This window comes from Myotis davidii, unplaced genomic scaffold, assembly GCF_000327345.1.
Source record: "Myotis davidii unplaced genomic scaffold, ASM32734v1 scaffold497, whole genome shotgun sequence".
Lineage (NCBI taxonomy): Eukaryota > Metazoa > Chordata > Mammalia > Chiroptera > Vespertilionidae > Myotis > Myotis davidii.
The window spans coordinates 128858-133427 of record NW_006288434.1 but is presented as its reverse complement, the minus strand read 5'-3'; the positions used below and the strand labels follow the sequence as shown (position 1 = coordinate 133427).

General features: G+C 42.4%; 1 protein-coding gene and 1 long non-coding RNA gene across 8 annotated transcripts in view; one reads left to right on the top strand and one right to left on the bottom strand.

The window, feature by feature from the left end:
- The window catches only part of LOC107182563, a 6781-nt gene extending 2218 nt beyond the window's left edge, over positions 1-4563 (bottom strand). Inside the window, exons 1-2 of the long non-coding RNA XR_001513274.1 lie at positions 4247-4563; positions 3429-3595 (exon numbers count right to left, since the gene is read on the bottom strand). This is a non-coding gene — a long non-coding RNA (uncharacterized LOC107182563). The remainder of the gene's footprint in view (positions 1-3428; positions 3596-4246) is intronic.
- Positions 1-4570, top strand: part of OXR1 (oxidation resistance 1) — a 326251-nt gene that overhangs the window by 257659 nt on the left and 64022 nt on the right. The gene's annotated exons all lie outside the window — the stretch shown is intronic.

Below are 4570 nucleotides of genomic sequence, written 5' to 3'. Positions count from 1 at the left end.
TTCTATTTATTATAAGTTGGTTATTTACTTGCTTGCTTGCTTTTGGTTGTACAATGTCAAGAAAATCCTTATTCACATGGTAGTTTAAATGATAAAAAGAAGAGTCTTGCAATCTAAGAAATCTTGTCAGAATCTAGAAATGGTAAGAGAAGCCTGAAAAGCAAAATGCATTAACTTGACAACATAAATCAGGTGATCTTTAGTATATTAATTTGGCATACATGATAACAATAAATGTAAATTAAGCATTTGAAAAAATCTTTTATCAGTCAAGATAGGCTAAGTTTATGCTATGCTGCTACCTGAACACCCAAACCTCAAAGGTTTGCTGTAGTAAGTGTTTATCTTATTTTTATGTCTTGCTCATATTACATGTCCAATTCTGATTATGGTTAAGGGGTGGGGCTATGATCCACATAGCTTCTCAGGGATCCAGGCTGTTGGAGATGGCTCCCCAGTCTCATAGCTGTACTATCTGGCACAGGTATTATCATTGGTTGCTAAGGCAAGGGCAGAGGATCTGGAGTGCAAAACATTGGCTGTTTTATACAGAGGCCGTTCTTCACATGTGAGTGTAAAACACATTTGTCAGTTCTGCTCAGTGTTTGCTGAAACTAGTCTCCGGACCCTATTTCGGAAGTTAATGTGTGAGTCACATGGACTAAATATGCAAAAGCACTTGGAAGAACTATAAAGGAGCAGATTGCAAACATGTTTCAAAATAGAAAAATGCAGGTTCCTGAACCCACCCTACACCCCTGGAATCAGGATCTCTGAGGTATAGTTGGGAAATTTGCATTTTTAAAAAACATGCCACAGCTGATTCTCATTATCAATAGGAAGTGGCTGCTATGAATAAGGATTGTTTTCAAAACGGAGGAAAAGCAACAGTTAGATCTGTGGATTTAAGAATTTCCTGGCTGTAGTGTTGAAGATGGATTAAAGAGAGAAGAAACTAGAAGCAGGGAGATTTCGTGTCACACACATACAGTGCTCAATGAGCAGATATAAATGCATGGGCCTATATATCATACAGTGTGTTAGCAGGACCAGCTCAGTCTAAGAGTCTAACAGTGTTGTTGTAAATTTCTCTGTATATTTCCAGAATCTTCTCCCCACCCCCCCGAGGTACATGCCCTTGACCAGAATCACCAAGGACCCTTCAGTCTTCCTGGCTGATGCTCTATCCACTAAGTTAAACTGGCTAGGGCTACAGTATGTTATTTAAAACACAAAAAAACTAATAATTCCACTCTATATACTAGAAGGAAATGAAAACATATCCACAAAAAATTTTGTACATAGATATTCACAGCAACATCCTATATAATAAAAAGCTAATATGCAAATTGACCGAACAGCAGAACGACTGGTCGTTGTGACGTGCACTGGCCACCAGGGGGCAGATGCTCAACGCAGGAGCTGCCCCCTGGTGGTTAGTGCGCTCCCACAGCCAATCTCCCGCAGCAGGCCAACCTCCCACAGTCCCTCCCGCTGCCCCCAGCCGGCTGGCCAACCTCCGCGGTCCCGACACCCACCTCCCAGCCGGCCAACCTCCCACAGTCCCGATCTGGACTGGGCAAGATGGCCCCGATTGGCCCTGATCGCCGGAGAGGCCGAGGGACCCCAACCATGCATGAGTTCATGCACCGGGCCTCTAGTTATTCATAATAGTCAAAAAATGGGAACAATCCAAATGTCCATCAACTTATGAATGAATAAATAAAATGTTTTATATAACTCGACAATGGAATATTATTTGGCAATAGAAAGAAATGAAGTGCTAATACATGCTACATCAATGAGCTGTATCAATTAGGCTAAGTGAAAGAAGCCAGACACTGAAGACCAGATACTGTATGATTCCATTTATTTGAAATGTCTATTAAAGGCAGATCCATAGAGACAGAAAGTGGATTAGTGGTTGCCTACATGTAGGGGTGAGAATGGGGAGTGACTGCAAATAGGTAACAGACTTCTTTTCTGGGTGATAGAAATGTTCAAAAATTAGATTTTGGTGATGGTTTAACAACTGTAAATATACTAACAACCGTAGAATTATATACTTTTAACAGGTGAATGATATGCTTTTTAAATCACATGTTAATAATAGTATTTTTAAAATGATGCAAAGAGTTACTGGTAGAGTCAGGCATGATATATAAGGAAACTTTAAGGATGGGGAGGGGTTGATGTGAATGAAGTAGGGAGGATAAGGAGAAAGGAACCAGAGTGGAGAGCGAGAAAAAAAATATACAAAATAAAGGAATAATAAGGCTGGCAAGTTATAGACCACAAACACCAGACTCAGATAAGTGTTAATTTGGAGAAGGAAAGGCATTTACAGGAGTAAGGATTCCTTCCTTCTGAGGCAAAATATGGAGATGAACTTGTAGACGGCAGAGAAAAAGGGAAGAAAAATGAGTGTTCATAACCGATGGCCTGTGGTTTTCCGAGTCAGGAAGAAGTAATGAGCTTGAGTGATGAATTTGTCAATTTCAGAATGGTGATGGTTCAGACAACAAATGTAAAGAATATAAAAGCAAGCTGAATATGTGAGTAAAATGATCTTTTAAGCCATTACGGCTTAGCCTAGTTTAAGTAAAAAATAGTAAAGTACTCAATCATCTAGGTTATACATTATTTTTCTCTAGCCGCTCTAGATTTCCATGAAACAAGCAGAAACACATGAATTAACTGCCTGTGAAACTGGGTTTGAACAGGTTCCTGCTAAGGTTGGATGTAAAAGTGCCAATTTAATCAGGTATAAAATACCCGAAACACTTTTGAATATGGCTATCACAAACTAAACAACTTTCAAGAAGTAAAACATGCCGAGGCCGGTTTGGCTCAGTGGATGGAGCGTCGGCCTGTGGACTGGGGGGTCCCGGGTTCGATTCCGGTCAAGGGCATGTGCCTGGGTTGCGGGCACATCCCCGGTGGGAGATGTGCAGGAGGCAGCTGATCGATGTTTCTCTCTCATCGATGTTTCTGGCTCTCTGTCTCTCTCCCTTCCTCTCTGTGGAAAGTCAATAAAATATATTTAAAAAAGAAAAAGAAAAAAGTAAAACATTGTCCAGCCAGTGTGCTCAGTGGTTGAGCTTCTCGACCAAGGAGCCAGGAGGCCATGGTGTGATTCTAGGGTCGATCCCCAGTAGGAGGCATGCAGAAGGCAGCAATCAATGATTCTCTTTTATCACTGATGTTTCTCTCTCTCTCTCCCCCTCTCCCTTCCTCTCTGAAATAAAAACATTTTTTTTTTAAAAGACATAAAACATTTCAATTTAGTTCATCAGGATTACATTGAATTCATAGAAATTTGATGTTGAAAGCTTACTGAGCCTCTCTGAGATCTCAGGGGTGGTGCTGAGCATGGTAATGTCTCCTTATGGAATGGAAATTTCAGAGAAAAAACAGGAGCTACTTACCATTCTACCCAATGGGTTCAAAGGAAGTACAGAGGGAAGTCTGGAGCAGTGCTTTCCCAAGCAGCCCGTCTGAACGCATGGGTATGCATCCTCCTGGGTCCTTTCTTACCAACGCTGTGAATTCCATTCTGAGGTGCAGTCCAAACATGTTATATTTTTAACCACATCTATAATGATAAAAGCATAATGTGCTAATTAGACCGACATCCTTCCAGATAATCTTCCTAACGAAACTGGGGCTATGAGAGCTGAACCCCTTGCATGAATTTCCTGCATCGGGCCTTCAGTATACTATAAAAGTGGTGTGGCCCTGACCGGTTTGGCTCGGTGGATAGAACGTCAGCCTGCGGACTGAAGGGTCTCGGGTTCGATTCTGGTCAAGGGCATGTACCTTGGTTGCAGGCACATCCCCAGTAGGGAGTGTGCAGGAGGCAGCTGATTGATGTTTCTCTCTCATCGCTGTTTCTAACTCTCTATCCCTCACCCTTCCTGTCTGTAAAAAATCATAAAATATATTTTTTAAAAAAGTAGTGTGATGTTAGAATGGGAACTTTTGTCCAACTTAGTAAGAATTTCAACTGAAAACAGTGATGGAGGGGAAAATATCAAACAGTTTATAAAAAGGGGTAAGGGGAAGTCGTTTAATGGTTCAGCAAAAAAAGATTTCAGAAAACCTGCAAGAGGTATAAACAGACCTGAGCGGGAGAGAAGAACCAGATCTCACAGGAAACCAAATCGAATAGGAAATGCCTGTCAAAGGCCACTGCTCTTTCTCCGCCTGGAGGGGGAAAAGGTTGAACACCAAAACCATGAATTACCTCCTAGCCTTACAGGACCAGATTCCTGGGATGTCAAACTCGAGCAACAGGTCTCCGTGCCCCGACGAACTTTAAACGTGACTGTTTGTGCTTTATTTTTTACGAAGATGGTCTCGCCATGCTTCCCACGTACCCATTTTCTCTCTCGGGGTTGGTTTTCATTAACGATGACTGCATCTTTACCTTCACACTAACTTTCCCAGCCTCCTCCTCGCCATCCCGCCCCTAAAACGGACAGAAGTTTCCTGTGGACGGTGCGCCTCCGCCAGCGCACGGACTCCCCACGGGGACACTTCCCGACGCGACTGTAGGCCCCGGACGTGC